The sequence below is a fragment of the Cornus florida genome, unplaced genomic scaffold (assembly GCF_030987335.1).
Source record: "Cornus florida cultivar Cherokee Brave unplaced genomic scaffold, ASM3098733v1 CherokeeBrave_3.0.0_Hap2_Chr04, whole genome shotgun sequence".
Taxonomy (NCBI): domain Eukaryota; kingdom Viridiplantae; phylum Streptophyta; class Magnoliopsida; order Cornales; family Cornaceae; genus Cornus; species Cornus florida.
The window spans coordinates 101670917-101689828 of record NW_026775574.1 but is presented as its reverse complement, the minus strand read 5'-3'; the positions used below and the strand labels follow the sequence as shown (position 1 = coordinate 101689828).

Sequence of the window (18912 nt, the reverse complement as noted above, 5' to 3'; positions counted from 1 at the left end):
AGTTTAACACATGTATATCAGCTTCTATTTCATTTAAACTTTTAATCAAGAAAACAGATAACGTTTTTTTTTTATTTTAAACATATAAATCATCCTGAAACTATTTAAGCATGTAAAGAACACGAAGTCTAAGGGAGAGTGTTAAGACAGAACTTGCCTTTGAGACTTTTGTTCAAAATCTCTACGCCATCTTCGAAGGTTCCCGGCAATTCCTACTGAAAATTTCCTCTGTTCCTCTCTCTGCTATTTCCATAGACCTGTATAGGTTTATTTTTCTTAAACCCTAAACCACCGCATAAGCCTATTTATAACCTTACTATAAACCCAATCCATGTATAATTCGGCCCATAAGTAATCCTAGGTTAAAATCATGTCGGCTACCTATGTGTATACCAAATATGCAACCAACCCTACTGTAACGTGAAGTTTAGAAAACCCTTATCTCTAATTAAATAATTTCGTACATTAAATTACATAAAATAAACAAAATGAAATAAATAAACAAATAAAAATAAGAAATTCATATCATACAAATAATTCAAGTAGGTCAAATAAGTCAAAGCAACAATTAAAACAAACAAGTTAAAATTAACTCACAATTTAAATTCAAACGAAAACACCATTAAATAAAGAAAACGCAACTTAACCAATTAAATAATTGAAAAACCAATTAAAAGAATAAATTAAATACCAGGACTATCCTTTTCAAATTAGGGGTATTACACAATGCCCTGTATAGAAAGTGTACAGAGCTGTCCAGTAGTCGTCTCTCTGCTGAATCTTATGGCCGGCCATGAAGACGTTGCAGAACAAAACTGAGTCAAAGAACTACAAGTCATCTGGCAAATAGGTGTGGGTGGCGAAGGTCTCGCTATTGGCATAATGACCTGTGAGAATAACGGTCATATCTGCATATGAAGGCTTGTATAGCCTGGGATATGTCTCCTGTAGCTCTAGAGGGCAGTCATGTGGACAATAGCACGATCTGGGTAATATGTCCACAGTGATAGAAATCAGATGGGCATCAATAAAGGTCTTCAACTCCGTCGTGTTACGCGGGGCAAGCCAGAGGTTCTAAAAAAACATCCGTACTAGCCTCGGGTACACCGGGTATATGACAGGGGCAAGAATGGCTGCAAGGCCCCTCCGTAGTATATCATCATAAGTTGATCGGGTAAGCACCGATCGGGAGAAGAAATCTATATCAAAGATTGACTCGTGTGCCACTAGAAGGCGTGAGTATCTGCGTAATGGCTCGTCTAACTCCTGGACTGGCTGAGCTGGCTGTGGTGGTGAAAATGGTATATGCTCAGCCTCAGCATCACCGTGTGAAGGAGACGTGCTAGCATCAAAGTGTAGTCTGGTGTCAAAATGGGGAGACTGTGTGGGCTCAGCTAGCTCCTCCTGTATAGGGTCCTGGGCATGAGATGGACCGGCCTCATCATCGAAATGTGGACTGCCCCGACGGTGATAGTGTCCGCGGGCTACAGTCTTGACCCGAGCCATGGCCTGAAAAATAATTGAAAACTTGTAAGGGAAGTCAGTGCCAGAATAAAGAATTTAAAGCACAAAATAGAATCATGTATGTCAAGTAAAATAGATAAAACAGATAACTGACATGAATCTATGAAAGTGACAGGATGTGAACATGCTAAGCAGTATAAGTGTAAAATGCATCCAATGTGGAAAATCACAGGCATTGGGCATAAATGAGATAGCATGGACACAAGATAAGATGCATGGAATGTGTATATGAAATCTATGAAGTTCGATCGATCACAAAAAATATGAAATTGATCTCTCATGATCGATTTGAGAAATTAAGTAACTAAGTTCAATTGTTCTCACTCGATCGATCTGAGAAATATGTTCGATCGATCGAACTCTGCAAAGAACTTAGACAGTCACAGATCTGTGACGTAAATGACACGGGGCCTTCACTGTGATACCCCCAAATTTTAGGATGCGGGTTGGCCAGGTCCACGTCCGATAACCCGGGGATATCAAATCAATTAGCAATAATCGAACACAGAATACAAATAAGAAAAACAAGAATAAATAAATTGCTGAAAAGAAACTAGAATAATAATCCAAAAACCTCAGAAATAAAATTTAATTAACAAAGAATGATTCTGATACATCCTACTTCTCCATTTCTATTACAACTCGGGAATTTATCTAGTGGACCCCTTAAATATCTCACTGAGCTCAAAAGATTGGAATTGAAACCCAAGTCTAAAATATGAAATAAAACCCTGGTCATCGGTGGAGTGAATAACTGTATCTGCTCAGCACGATCCAGCTCCAAGTCTGGAACTAACAAACACCTGTAAAAATAAGAGTGGGTCAGGCCCACATGCAAATTCTTCTCTAACTACATTCCAAACAGCGACTCGATACGCAGATACACCCTAGATATCTGAACAATAGCTATCTAGTCCATACATATAGATATATCCACACTAAAGGACATTCACTGGACTACAGTAAGGGTCTCAACCTGAATAGAAGGCAACATGCGAAAACGCATCCAAAGGTGGGCATGAGTACCTAGACCTAACAGGGTACACCTCAACCTACTATAGCCAACTACGCATCCACTGCATATACGCACCCTAACCAATGAGTCTGAGGCTCAAGCTCATCTTGTGGTACCATAAACATATATATAAAGTCCGTTCCAAAACCAGGGTATGTAGTTCAAATATTTATTGAACTGACATATAATAAATAAGCTAGTTAGTCTATCAACTTATTCAGTTGATATGACTTAACTATCATCCATTAATCCAGGAAGCCACTCAACTTAGTTGCAGTTGATTTGACTTAACACAATTAGGATTCAATATTTTTAAATCCATTCCTTTAATCCATTAGGTTAGGTTTAGGCGTTTTGAGCTAAACCGTCCCCTAGTATGTCGCCGTCCCATACCAGTGCATACAATCCTCCATATCCATGTAATTGACAGAATATATTTATGCAGCAATTTAAATCCAAAACCATGTACAAATTACAGACTATCAATAACAGTACAGCAATTTAATAACTAAAACCAAAAGTCAGGTAATTGCAGAATAGTTTATACAACACTACAGCAATTACAGTTCAAAACCATAATCCAATTACTTGTATGATAATATCTAAGATCCCACAATTAACATCCAAACCATGTAAATTACAACCTATAAATAACAGTATAGCAATTTACAATCCAAAACCATCCCAAATAATTACAGAAGACTATTTATTGTTTCAGCAATTTAAATCTAAGAGTTAAACCATGTATTTGCAGGAAACGGTTTAAAGGTTCAACAACTAGCATCCATAGCACGCGTAGATCACATCTAATATACCAATGACTCTATCATGCATTAAAAATAAGTTTTTAAATCACATTATAGTCCCATAAATTGCTAGATTAATTTGAGCAACTTAATTTTCTCCATCAGGTAACCGCGTGCTAAGTTGTATACTGATATTCTGTTTAATCTGTTAGCACAGAGCCCCAATAAGCTACAAGTCTAATTGTTATTCAAAAAACTCCATCACACATTTAAACTTTAATTTAGAACTATATTATAGCCCCTTAAATTGTCAAATTAAAATTAGACAATAAATTTCCTTCCAACCGTTAACCGTACGCAAAGTGGCTAAATAGCGCACAGTTAATTCCGTTAATACCAAGAGGCTATTTTATGCATTTCAAGACCTTAGTTACATGTTAAAATAATTATTTAAAAACCCATTAAATTTCTAAAACTGTTCAATAACCCAAAATGCCCAAACAGTAGCTAAAAATTTCAGTATGCGTCAAATTGAGAAAGAGCCTGCTCTTGGAAAAATTAGAGCAGGCTCCATTTCAGCCTAGAGCCGCCTCTTTTAAAGGTAGAGCCTGCTTTACTTCCTCTAGAGCAAGCTCTACTCATGGGGGAGCCGTCTCCTCCCTCCGTGGAGCCGTCTCTTTACCCCTCTGCGAGCTTCCGTCCGTTCCTGCTTTGTTTCAGTCTGTCCTCTTCACCTCTAGTCTATTCATAACACTCTATTGGTCTTTAAAACTGATCTTAGGAGTTTAATTACCACCCAATAGCATCCCATCAGTTTGTTATAACAGTAGGAATTAAAACAACAACAAAAACAACAATCGTCTTAACACGCTTTTAAGGTCAAACACTGAATACAATCTTGTAACTACAGTTCCATTCCAACCCCTCTGCTCCTCTTCAAAACTGAACCTAAGGTTTTATATCATCCCATTAACATCCCCATGGTTTGTTTACAGTAGATAAAAGCAGGTATAGTAACTAAAATTACAACAGAACTTAACATGCTTAAAGAACAGAAAACTGAAACGACACATGCATGAACTGTAACAAATTGGATTTCAACACAAACAAATCATCCATATAGCATATAATAAACATGTAACTTCCAATTATTGATTGATTAAACCCTAGAGACTATCTAGGTGCACAGAACACAAGCCAAAGGGAAGGAGGAAGAAAAGAACTTGCTTGTAGTTTTGGTCTCAAAACTGTGTTGTCGTCTTCCTAATTTCCGGCAACCACTGACCATCTTCAAGCCTCCTATGGTTTTGGTTTAAGCCACCACAACTCTCCCTTGGCCCTCTCTATTCTCCTCCTAAGTTTTGTTCTATTTTCTCTCGCTCAGTTCTCTCAAAACTCTCTGTATTTTCACTGTGCCATGAATAGGGTTACCAAACCCTAGGGACGTATAAGTTATATATTTATAACTAATTCACACTCCAAAGTCCATAAAAACCCTAAACTTAAAACCCAATTAATTATGTCGGCAAGCCCATAAAAATACTAAAACCCTAAAAGATAATTCATACACTTAATCTAATTAAACAGTTACGTCCATGCAAGAAAAAAAATTAATAATACAATTAAAGTATCTACAGCAACCAAAATTAAAGTAACTACACCAGCTAAAAATACAATTAATTTAATTAAAGTATATTTAACCAAATAAGGCAATTCAAATACAAGGCTAACAGTTTAAAACAAATAAAACAATTAACATTTAAGCAACTAGTCACATAAAAATGCAATAAAGATAATTGAAATTCCAATTTTATCCTTTTTAAAATTAGGGGTATTACATTATTTCCCCCTAACAAATGGAATTCCATCCTCGGAATTCATGAAACCTTGAATTATTGATTATTTGTCATTCCGTTGTGGACTCTGCCTCTGTGTATAGGCTTCACCAGATTCCAAATCTTAAAGAAAAAATATAGGTCCGAAATAAAGGACACCAACATGTAAGTTGTATTTAGCGGCTACTTATCCTTACCCAAATGTTTAGACACGGTATAGATCCACATTCCTCCAAATTCCATAGCAGAAACTGGCAAAACGTCTATGCATCCATCCTAGTGTTTTAGTAACACCATCCCTGAAAAAGAAATTTAATAGCTAACAACTGACCTTCCCCGACAACACACCTTGCTTCCCCCGCAAACCTCCTGGTGCCATCAAGATGAGAAATAAAGTAAACACTTCCAACTTCCCATAAAAACCTAGGATATCTATCCCAAGTATCTCCTCCATTATCAAATATACATTCTCGATCCAATCCCCCGTTGAGAGATATGAAGCACAGTTATACCTCTGTTATCAGTACAATGTAGAACTAATACGAAATCCAAAAGTGAAAATTATGAGAATTAGTCTTACTCCCATTGTAATTTAGGCAGTGCCAAAAATCACCAATGACCTTCGGTTATCATTCTAACTGGGGAGACTTATTTAGACGGTTATATACATGTCTCTTTCTAAACCTAGTCACTAGAATGGACATTTGATGTCCTGATGTTCCGTATAACCGTCCGAGTGTACCAAGAAAAATTTCTACAAATTTTATATCTCAGTCACTCCGACAGTATTCACAGATGCGACAAATCCTCCTCTAGTACCGTATACTCTGTCTGAGTAAGGTAACACTGCCTCCAGGGTCAGCTCCGATATTTGAATTTGACCCCCTTAATTGCCTTGGTAAAAGCAAGTGTCATTAGTGTATAAACTAAGACCCCAACTCCGAATGTAACAACTAACCGAAAACTCCTATCAGTTGTTTCGAGCGTCCTCATCCATGTTCCCTTCCACCAACCAGAACGTAACGCAAAGTGCGAATTACCACTTTGATGCATCTAAATTGTCTTGTAATCCCTTCTATTTATATGAACTGATATTTCACTAGTTTGAAATAAACAAGATCTGAGCTGATTTAATTTAGAAATCATATTATCCGCCAGAATGAAGAAAGAACTACGTGTTGTGAATCTCAGTCCCGTCATCCTCCTCCCAATCTGTCTACCAAAAGTACCATTAGTCTGGTACCACCTAATTCCATCTGCACCCAGTACTTAATTTGGAGCACCGTCAATAGCTAACCATGCAGTATAACTTTTTCACGCACACCGTGCACCGCTTCCTTATGATAGCTAACCGGTCTCACTATCCTATCGTTGACACACCCTACCTTTGTAATAAAAATAGTGTTAATTTGACTCCTTGTCCTGCTTCAAAAGCTTATGAAACTTTTCCCATCCTCCATATAGTCATCAATGTCAAAGCAACAACTAATTGTTACAAATTATGACATTAAAACAATTTCCACATTTTATATAGTGGAGAAACTTTGGTTCCTCCTCCAAATACATACCAGCAACTACTTCAAATGACACCCTCGAAAAATCATGTCTAGATTTCGAATAGACTGATATAACTTTAATCAGTCCATTATCCTTTCCAGGCATCATTCTAACAAATACCTACCAGCCCGAAATCCTCCGTCCAAACCATATTGGCATTACAGTAATCTTTACCCACCACAACCCCACGAATCCCCCGAAACATTCACAACCACCATTCTTATGGTGTTGTAAAGAAAACAAATCCCTACCTAGCGTAGAGCATATCTAACTACTCATTGTAGATTAATGGACTCGTATTGGTAGTTAAGTTATCCCATCCTAATTAAGGTACCCTATTGACGCACATCCAAGTCCAATAGATTGGCTAGGAGTTTGTGTTTCCACCCAATCATATGACCATTTATTTACAAATCCTAGCATACATAGCGCTATTATCCACGTCATCAAAATAACAATTGGTTATCACATACTTGTGTCCCCAACCACTCCATACTCCCAAACCGGACAAATTAATAAAAATAAAACACGTAACAACAAAATGAAACACATAGTAGTAAAATGCAACACAAAATAACAAAATCAAACACATACATACACACAATGCAACAAAACAACCAAAATATAATTTCTAATTAAAACATCCTCCATTCTAGAGAAGAAAACCTCATTTAAACTCAAGTTCACAAATTATGTCGCAAAAGTTCATTTCGTAGTTTCGTTGGTAATCATCCAACCTTGAAACCTGTCTGTAACCATAGCTTAAAAGCAATATTCTTTTGCCTAAGCAAATACCAAAGGCTTACCCCTTATCCTCCTTATACGCGGAATGTAAACCGTCTATCATGGTTTTACAACGTACCATAGAACGTCACAACCTAATCCCCATTCGCTCCAGAATGTGATATAAAATCATGTTTTTGTTCTAATAAGAACTCTATCCTATTTCCAACTGCCTAAAGAGTACTGTTTCAATTGACTCTCCGAGAGATGACAAAAAAATTTATCCACATGTAGATTGATCTACACCAATTCTACTAGTATCATTCACCATACTGCTGATGAATGAGATCACCTCCGTGCGATCCTTCATCTTCAAGCTTTAACATCCCCTTTCTTGGAGATACTAAAATTTCCTCCCTTAGGACCCTTTTCAGAATCCTACTCTTCGATTGTCTCCTTTTTGAGAACAGCTGAAGTTGTGTTGGTCCCGATAAGCGGTGACCTAACACCGACACCTTAATCCTTCCTTGGCATATACTTTCTAAGTAATGCCAACCTTGGAACTTAACCTTCGATCCTAAGTTCTACTTCTGGCAAAGAACTCGACAACCTTTTCCGTTACTCCTTTGGGTCCGTATCGCTTTCACCTTGAACCCCATCCTCCTTCTCGGGTCAACCACTTTGTGTCTACAGAATTCAATTGACATCAACTTCTCCTAACGATCCGTAACAAGAGTATAACGAATCCTAACTTGGCTCTAAGTTTTAAGAGACGCAACGCAGAAGTCTTATAACGAAAACACTCCTAAGGACACTAGAACCTGGAGTGCTCTGATACCAACTGTGATACCCCCAAATTTCTGGATGCAGGTTGGCCAGGCCCACGTCCGATAACCCGAGGATATCAAATCAATTAGCAATAATCGAACACAGAATACAAATAAGAAAAACAAGAATAAATAAATTGCTGAAAAGAAACTAGAATAATAATCCAAAAACCTCAGAAATAAAATTAAATTAACAAAGAATGATTCTGATACATCCTACTTCTCCATTTCTATTACAACTCAGGAATCCGTCTAGTGGACCCCTTAAATATCTCACTGAGCTCAAAAGATTGGAATTGAAACCCAAGTCTAAAATATGAAATAAAACCCTAGTCATCGGTGGAGTGAATAACTGTATCTGCTCAGCACGATCCAACTCCAAGTCTGGAACTAACAAACACCTGTAAAAATAAGAGTGGGTCAGGCCCACATGCAAATTCTTCTCTAACTACATTCCAAACAGTGACTCGATACGCAGATACACCCTAGATATCTCAACAATAGCTATCTAGTCCATACATATAGATATATCCACACTAAGGGACATTCACTGAACTACAGTAGGGGTCTCAACCTGAATAGAAGGCAACATGCGAAAACGCACCCAAAGGTGGGCATGAGTACCTAGACCTAACAGGGTACACCTCAACCTACTATAGCCAGCTACGCATCCACTGCATATACGCACCATAACCAACGAGTCTGAGGCTCAAGCTCATCTCGTGGTACCATAAACATATATATAAAGTCCGTCCCAAAACCAGGGTATGTAGTTCAAATATTTATTGAACTGACATACAATAAATAAACTAGTTAGTCTATCAACTTATTCAGTTGATATGACTTAACTATCATCCATTAATCCAGGAAGCCACTCAACTTAGTTGCAGTTGATTTGACTTAACACAATTAGGATTCAATATTTTTAAATCCATTCCTTTAACCCATTAGGTTAGGTTTAGGCGTTTTGAGCTAAACCGTCCCCTAGAATGTCGCCGTCCCATACCAGTGCATACAATCCTCCATATCAATGTAATTGACAGAATATATTTACTCAGCAATTTAAATCCAAAACCATGTACAAATTACAGACTATCAATAACAGTACAGCAATTTAATAACTAAAACCAAAAGTCAGGTAATTGCAGAATAGTTTATACAACACTACAGTAATTACAGTTCAAAACCATAATCCAATTACTTGTATGATAATATCTAAGATCCCACAATTAACATCCAAACCATGTAAATTACAACCTATAAATAATAGTATAGCAATTTACAATCCAAAACCATCCCAAATAATTACAGAAGACTATTTATAGTTTCAGCAATTTAAATCCAAGAGTTAAACCATGTATTTGCAGGAAACGGTTTAAAGGTTCAACAACTAGCATCCATAGCACGCGTAGATCACATCTAATATACCAATGACTCTATCATGCATTAAAAATAAGTTTTTAAATCACATTATAGTCCCATAAATTGCTAGATTAATTTGAGCAACTTAATTTTCTCCATCAGGTAACCGCGTGCTAAGTTGTATACTGATATTCTGTTTAATCTGTTAGCACAGAGCCCCAATAAGCTACAAGTCTAATTGTTATTCAAAAGACTCCATCACACATTTAAACTTTAGTTTAGAACTATATTATAGCCCCTTAAATTGTCAAATTAAAATTAGACAATAAATTTCCTTCCAACCGTTAACCGTACGCAAAGTGGCTAAATAGCGTACAGTTAATTCCGTTAATACCAAGAGGCTATTTTATGAATTTTAAGACCTTAGTTATATGTTTAAATAATTATTTAAAAACCCATTAAATTTCTAAAACTGTTCAATAACCCAAAATGCCCAAACAGTAGCTAAAAATTTCAGTATGCGTCAAATTGAGAAAGAGCCTGCTCTTGGAAAAATTAGAGCAGGCTCCATTTCAGCCTAGAGCCGCCTCTTTTAAAGGTAGAGCCTGCTCTACTTCCTCTAGAGCAGGCTCTACTCATGGGGGAGCCGTCTCCTCCCTCCGTGGAGCCGTCTCTTTACCCCTCTGCGAGCTTCAGTCCGTTCCTGCTTTGTTTCAGTCCGTCCTCTTCACCTCTGGTCTATTCCTAACACTCTATTGGTCTTTAAAACTGATCTTAGGAGTTTAATTACCACCCAATAGCATCCCATCAGTTTGTTATAACAGTAGGAATTAAAACAACAACAAAAACAACAATCGTCTTAACACGCTTTTAAGATCAAACACTGAATACAATCTTATAACTACAGTTCCATTCCAACCCCTCTGCTCCTCTTCAAAACTGAACCTAAGGTTTTATATCATCCCATTAACATCCCCATGGTTCGTTTACTGTAGATAAAAGCAGGTATAGTAACTAAAATTACAACAGAACTTAACATGCTTAAAGAACAGAAAATTGAAACGACACATGCATGAACTGTAACAAATTGGACTTCAACACAAACAAATCATCCATATAGCATATAATAAACATGTAACTTCCAATTATTGATTGATTAAACCCTAGAGACTATCTAGGTGCACAGAACACAAGCCAAAGGGAAGGAGGAAGAAAAGAACTTGCTTGTAGTTTTGGTCTCAAAACTGTGTTGTCGTCTTCCTAATTTCCGGCAACCACTGACCATCTTCAAGCCTCCTATGGTTTTGGTTTAAGCCACCACAACTCTCCCTTGGCCCTCTCTATTCTCCTCCTAAGTTTTGTTCTATTTTCTCTCGCTCAGTTCTCTCAAAACTCTCTGTATTTTCACTGTGCCGTGAATAGGGTTACCAAACCCTAGGGACGTATAAGTTATATATTTATAACTAATTCCCACTCCAAAGTCCATAAAAACCCTAAACTTAAAACCCAATTAATTATGTCGGCAAGCCCATAAAAATACTAAAACCCTAAAAGATAATTCATACACTTAATCTAATTAAACAGTTACGTCCATGCAAGAAAAAAAATTAATAATACAATTAAAGTAACTACAGCAACCAAAAATATAATTAATTTAATTAAAATATATTTAACCAGATAAGGCAAGTCAAATACAAGGCTAACAGTTTAAAACAAATAAAACAATTAAACATTTAAGCAACTAGTCACATAAAAATGCAATAAAGATAATTGAAATTTCAATTTTATCCTTTTTAAAATTAGGGGTATTACATTCATGAATAAGGTCGTGGGCCCATCAACACACAAAACATCAATCCTAATAACCTAAGAAGGCCCATACTCCCAAAATCAAAATGAAACTTAAAAATCTAACAAAATATATATACATATATATACAAAATGAGTCAAAGCTTCATCAATGGAGATTTTCATCATCAAAATAACATGGATCTAACATTCAAAGCATGTATGAAGCAAATGAAAGCTTGAAATACAAGATAAGGTCTCAGATCTTACCAAAAATGAGAGAAAAGAGATGAGGTGCGAAGAAGTGATGGAGATCCGAGAGGAGAGAGAGAGAATCGACGTTTGGATCTCGCCGGAGATGGGGAAGATGGGTGCAGCGGCGATGAAAGGGTTAGGGCTTGAAAGGGTTAGATCAATCTTTAGAATTGATCTACAAGCCCTTGGTTTCATTTTTAAAAACTTCCCAAACCAGTTCGATCGATCGAACTGAGACCTCAGATCGATCGAACAGAAGTGATCTCTCTTTGAAAATTTTTGAAATTTTTGAAATTTTTTTTTTTTTTTTTTTGGATTTTAAAATAAAATAAAATAAAATAAAGATATTTTTGGAATTTTAAAATTAAAAAGTCAAACAATGTTAAAGATAGTGAGATAAGGAACAAAGATCGATTTGAACAAAATGTTCGATCGATCTGATAGAGAGCTAAAAATATGCAGGTTTTGGATTCAGAAATTTTCTAAATGTTAGAACTCAAGATCGATCGAACTTGAAGTTTGGATCGATCTAAGGACTTATGATCGATTTGAGAATAAGTTCGAACGATGGGACAGAGAGGTGATTTGGATGTAGATGGATGCAGTTCAAAAATTTTCTAAGTGTTGGATGCAGGTTGAAGTTCGATCGATCGAACTCTCATTTGAGATCAATCGAACTTATGCAAAATACTCAATTTCAACATAAAAGTGCATGCAATCCTAATCACAGTTCATAGCAATGCATATGAACCAAAAATAAGTATCTAGACTTGCAAGAATTGAAATTAAAGATAGAAATGAGGGAGGAATAGGGTTTTGACACCCTACGAAATGTCGTGCTAGTCTTTAACGTCTCTAGCAAGACGTTGGGCTCTTTTAGCCAGGATCAAACATCTTGTAGTGTATCCCCTCCTCAATAGGGTGATAAGTGCTTTGAACTCCACCCAATAAATGGTTCCTTAAGGAACTTGTTAGATTAAGCTCAAAAGACGTTTTCGGTCCTTGGTCAATGCAATCTTTGGGCTTCCACGCCCTTTCAAAATAGGATTTTGAAACAACTTTCTTTGGTTTCAAGGTTGAAGATGGACTTTTTGAAACTTTGATCTCACACAAAAACTCAATTCCTTCACTTTTAAGGTCATGACATTTTTCTACAACATTAATCTCTTCATGCTTGTCAAATGAATTGGGGGTTGGATTAAAAATATTCAACTTTACCTTCATATGGCCAAATGAGTTCTTCATTATCCTCGTCCTACATTGATGTTGGCATTCGCAATTGCCAAGAAAGGACGACCAAGGATAACGGGAATTTGGCTCTTATGATTTGGGACCGGTTCCGTGTCAATGACACCGAAATCAACGGGAAAGAAGAATTTATCAATTTTAATCAATACGTCCTCGATGATACCCCTAGGCTTTTTGATTGATCGGTCGGCAAGTTGTAAGACTACCGACATTGGTTTTAAGTCTCCTAAGCCTAATTTGACATATACCGAGTATGGAAGAAGATTAACACTTGCTCCTAGGTCAAGAAGAGCCCGATTAATGATATGATCACCAATGATGCATGAAGTGGTAGGTGAACCGGGGTCCTTAAACTTGGGGAGAGTGTTATGCTACAAAATTGAACTTACTTGCTCGGTTAAGACCACTTTTCTAGGTGTTTGGCTTTTGTTCTTCCTCTTTTGGGTGCACAAGTCTTTCAAGAATTTGGTATAAGCCGGAATTTGCTTGATTGCATCCAAAAGTGGAAGATTGACTTTCACTTGCCTAAACACATCGATGATTTCATTTACTTTGGCCTTTTGCTTGTCATTTGAAATGGATCCTTTTAAGGCTTCCGGAAATGGAGCTTTTGGTTCAAAAACCTTTTCAAAGTTTTTCTTTGAAGTCTCTTCAACACAAGAAGTTTTCAAATCATTTTGCACATCTTTCTTTTCAAAATCACTTTTCAACACATTCTCATTTATATGGTCATGCACATACAATGAAGGAGGAATATGATATGAAACGGGACGGGTGTCAACTTGTGGTTGCACCGGTTCACTCTTTTCATTGGACACATCCACTTGGTTGTCCACAATCTTTCTACTTCTCAAGGTAGTCACCGCATTGACATGCTCTATTGTGTGACCTTCCGATGAGGAATGAGTCTCCACAACACATTGTTGCTTTTGTAGGGCATTTAAAGGCATTTTTCCCTTCTCTCTTGCATTCAAAGTACTAGCTATTTGCCCTACTTGGTTTTCTAGCTTGGCAATGGATTGAGAATGAGAATAAAGCAATTGTGTGTTTACCTCTAAAGTGCCCAAAGCGGTCAAAACTTTCTCTTCAAAAGCGGGACTTCTAACATTTCTTTAGGAATATGATGGTTGATTGGGAAAATGAGAATTTGAAATTGGTTTCCTTGTGATTGATATGATGATCTAAAACCTTGGGAACCTTGGCTTTGCATTGGAGGTGGAATGTACTTTCCTTGAAAACCACCTTGGGAAGGGTTTGAGCCCTCCCCTTGGTTTTTTCAAGAGAAATTCGGGTGATTTCTCTAACTAGGATTGTAATGATTTCCATAAGAATTGTTCCCTTGATTAGTAAAAATAGCATTTGCTTGTTCATGATACTTACCTTACACATGTCCATGAGGACAATTGGAAGTAGAATGTAAAACACTTGAACAAGTCATACATGTCTCATTAGATGCATGATGAGAATGGTTAGGGAAGGAAGATACTTGATTCGCCGAGTTTTGATTGATCAAAAATTGATCAAACCTTTGAGATAATGATTTCATCTTGGCGGTAATTTCATTAGAGTGATCGACTTGATGTAAGCCAACACTCTTCCTACCACTAAAATTTTTACCATTCTTTGAAGATAAAGTACGATGCAAAGAATTTTCACTCATGCTCTCATAAAGACGCTACACGTCATCATCATGCCTATCAATGTAAGAGCCACCCATGGAAGTATCAACCATGCCTTTGTAATTGTCCGATAAGCTCTCAAAGAAATATTGAACTAATTGCCATTTAGGCATGTCATGATGTGGACACTTCCTAAGCAATTCATTAAAACGTTCCCATGCCTCATGAAATGTTTCTCCATCCCCATGTGAAAATTCTCTAATTGAAGTTCTCATGGCATTGGTCTTAGAAACCGGATAGTACTTCTTCAAGAACTCTTGTTGCATTTTCGCCCAAGAAGTTATTGAAAAAGGCCTAAGATTGTTAAACCAATATTTTGCCTTATCTTTAAGGGTGAATGGAAAAAATTTAAGCCTTAAGACCTCTTCCGGCATGTCCGTATATTTTACGGTGGAACAAACTTCAAGAAACTCATCCAAATGCTTGTAAGGTTCTTCACTTGGAAGTTTATGATAACTAGGAAGCATTTGAATGGTTTGTGGCTTGATTTCATAGTGGTGTGCTCTAAATGGTGGCAATTGAATGCATGTGAGTGCATTATATTCATTAGGCACATAGTGATCTCTTAAAGCAAGGGAAGGATTAGCAATTGGAGGTGCAACATGGGCACCTTGGTTGGCTTGAATGATGGGAGGTGGTGGAGCATAGATTGGCCTTGGCATTCCCAATGGAACTTGGCCTTGTTGTTGTGGTGGATGAATATATGGCCTTGGCATGCCTAATGGCACTTGCATGTTATCATGATGCACATCGGGGTGGAGGATGCCTTATTGGTCTATGTGACCAAGGTCCTCTACATGGTCCTCATTGTGTCCTTCCATTGATGAAATGGATAGAATAGAACTACCTCTTTCCCTAGGGTTTCGAACAATGGATTCAAGATGAAAATTTAAAGGGACAAAAGTGGGTCTCAATGATCTACGACCATGCATGCACAATGTAACACAACAAGCAATAATAACAAACACTTCACCTTCATAACAAATCAACAATCAACAAACTTCCTCCACATACAATATTCTCATATTCCCATGCTTTAACAAAATATGCAAGAAAAGTAAATTGCCTCCACGTGGGCTCACGATTTATCTAAGAATTGAATTACAAGCCTCCAAGCGAGCCGACGATTTAACTAAGGGATGAGTAAAGAAAAACTCACAAAGGCCCTTTAGCACTTCAACTCCAAATTTATAGCTTAGCTTAGCAATTTTTAGAATTTTAGCATTTTTCCTTGCTTGCTTAGCTCCTTTGCTTGAATGCTCATTTGCTTGCTTTCTTAGCTCAATGCTCCTTGTCAATCAAGAACAAACACAATAAGTAATAAAAATTGAAAACAAAGTAAAGACACGATCAAAAGAGTACTAATTCCTAATTGATTCCACAAATACGACGTTGCCAATCAATCAATCCCCTGTAACGGCGCCAAAAACTTGGTGTGTGCTCGGAGGTCACTGTGATACCCCTCGGATCCGAGACACGGGTTGATCAGGCCCAGGCCCAAACCCGAGGGAATATCAAACAATTAATATTTTATAATGAACACGGAATACAAAATAAATTAAGAAATGAAATTAAAGCTGGAAGGAACTAAAACTAGAATCCGTAAATATTATAATTATTAAAATCCATCAAACCCAAACTCCAAAACTCCATCAGTTTACAACTTGGGAATCCATCTCTAGTGGACCCCTATTAAACATCCAAACGGAAGATAGAAAAACTGTAATAAACATCCAGAAATAAAACTATAGAGAGAGCCCTACATCGTCGGAAGAGTGAATAGAGACCTCTGCTCAGCACGAACACGTCTAAGCCTAGAACTGTGGTGTACCTGAAAAATAGAAGTGGGTCAGGCCCACGCGCAAGTTCTATACTACTACAATCCAAACAGAGGCCTGATACGCATGTACATCCTAAACAATTCAACAATAGCTAATAGTCCGTAAATATATATATAGTCACACTAAAGGACTCTCACTGGACTACAGGCCGGTCTCAACCTGAATAGAGGTAACATGCTAAAACGCACACGAAGTAGGCATATGTACCTATACCTAAACAGGGTACACCTCCAACCATCGTAGCCAGCTACACATCCCGATACATATACTCTCCCTAGCCATCGGTCCTGAGGCTCAAGCTCATACCGAGGCACCATAACAGTACATATATAAAATCCATCCAAAATCCCTGGTATTGCCGCTCAACAAGTAGTTGCCATGACAATACAAATCCACGGGACTTAACTTTTAGTTAATCCCATCCTTATTCCAAGTAGGTGGGTAATGGTATTGTTTTAAAAACCAAACCCATCCTTAGTATGCCACCGTCCCATACCGGTGCCTACTTTCCAATCCTCCAGTAGTCAATAATACCAATAAATCAAGTATATATCAACTAAATTCCAACATCCAACATTCAATGTTAGCAGTGATAAAATAAGCATTGATAAACAAGGTCACAACAACAACATATACATGCCCAATTTAAGTTGTTCCCTTTAGTCTGATATAAAGACAGAATTAATTAAAACTTCCATTTAACACCTTACAAATGACATACAGATATGTAGGGTATGTATCACAAAATCCTAACCTCCACAGTTGATACTAACTGTGATAATGTAAGCATCACAACAATATTCACAGTATGTATGTAGACATGCTCAAATTATGGTGTTCCACAAAACCGATCTAGTGTTAAACTCAAATCCTCCTAGTATTTAAGTTCCAACAATTACTATTACAGAAGTTAAGATAGCTATCATCTAGACCCATCCTTCCAATAATTTATACTAGAAGTGGTAAGAAAAAACGTGAACCACAGAACCACAATGCATCCACAAACATGCTTAGTCTAGGTTGAACAAGCATACAACACTACTGTAACTACCAGTTTCATAGCAAAACAGATATCATTTTAGTTTGGTTTAATCTTCATTAATCCTGAAATCATTTAAGAGTGCAAAGAGTATGAAGCCTAAGGGAAAGAGTAAGGATAGAATCTTGCCTCAGAAACTTTTGTTCAAAGTTTCAACGTCGTCTTCTTAAAAAATCCCGGCGAGTTCCAAAACCCGGTTACTGTTCACAGGTACAAAACACTATTCTTGAACTCAAAATTTGATCTCCACCGTTCAGATTGTGCGACATTGAGTTATGAACCTATCTTCCAAATTTTAGCTCGATCGGACCACGAACGAAGTAGGATCGGATGTTTGATGAAATCTGGGCAGAATGGATAAAAAACCTGTGCGACCCAGTTACTGTTCACGAGTACGAATCACTGTTCCCGAAGTCAAACTCTGATCTCCATCGTTCAAATTGTGCGCCACTGAGTCGTGAACCTCTCCTCCAAAATTTAGCTCGATCGGACCATGGACAAAGCGGGATCGGATGTTTGATGAAATCTGGGCAGAATGGAAAAAAACCTGTGCGACCCAGTTACTGTTCACGAGTACGAATCACTGTTCCCGAGGTCAAACTCTGATCTGCACCGTTCAAATTGTGCGTCACTGAGTCTTGAACCTCTCCTCCAAAATTCAGCTCGATTGGACCACAGACGAAGCGGGATCGGAGCTTTGATCAAACCTTGGCAGAATGTGAAAAACTGCATTTTTCCTTCTCCACTTCCACAAAACGTGTGCTTTGTTTAAAAAAACCCTACACAGACGTCTACCTTATACTTATAGAGTTTTACTAAACCCTAGGTTCATTTAAGTCCAACTCACAATCCTAACCGGCCCATCCAATTAACGTAGAAACTTACGACGGCTATAATATAAAACCCTAATTTATACTGTAATTAAAACCCTAGTTAGATGTATTTACCTAATTACCATATTCACCATTAAATACTTAACAAATAATCTAATTGAACAAAATAATAATTAGTAAACCCAATTAAACCAAATAAGACACACATAAAATAAGACACACATAGAATAATTAAACCAATTACACTTAAACCATTAATGCCAATTAAATAATTAAAACACTAACAAGTAATTCCAATCAAATAACTAAACCAATTACACTTAAACCATTAATGCCAATTAAATAATTAAAACACTAACAAGTAATTCCAATCAAATAACTAAAAATAAATATCATTTAAATAAATTAAATCACCACAAAAGAAAACAATTAAGCACTTAATAAAAAAAAATAATGACACATAATCAAATAAAATGCACTTAAATAATAAATTAAATACCATTAAATACCAGGAATATCCTTTTTAAAATTAGGGGTATTACATTCTTCCCCCCTAACAAAAGGAATTCCGTCCTCGGAATTCACTCTTACCTTCTTCCAATATTTCAGGAAACCGTGAGCGAATGACATCCTCTCGTTC

The 18912-nt window shown here is 37.0% G+C and overlaps 1 pseudogene; it reads left to right on the top strand.

Moving 5' to 3' along the window:
* The first annotated feature begins 14670 nt into the window (after positions 1–14670).
* LOC132305627 (small nucleolar RNA R71) lies at positions 14671–14769 on the top strand (annotated as a pseudogene).
* The last annotated feature ends 4143 nt before the right edge of the window (positions 14770–18912 follow it).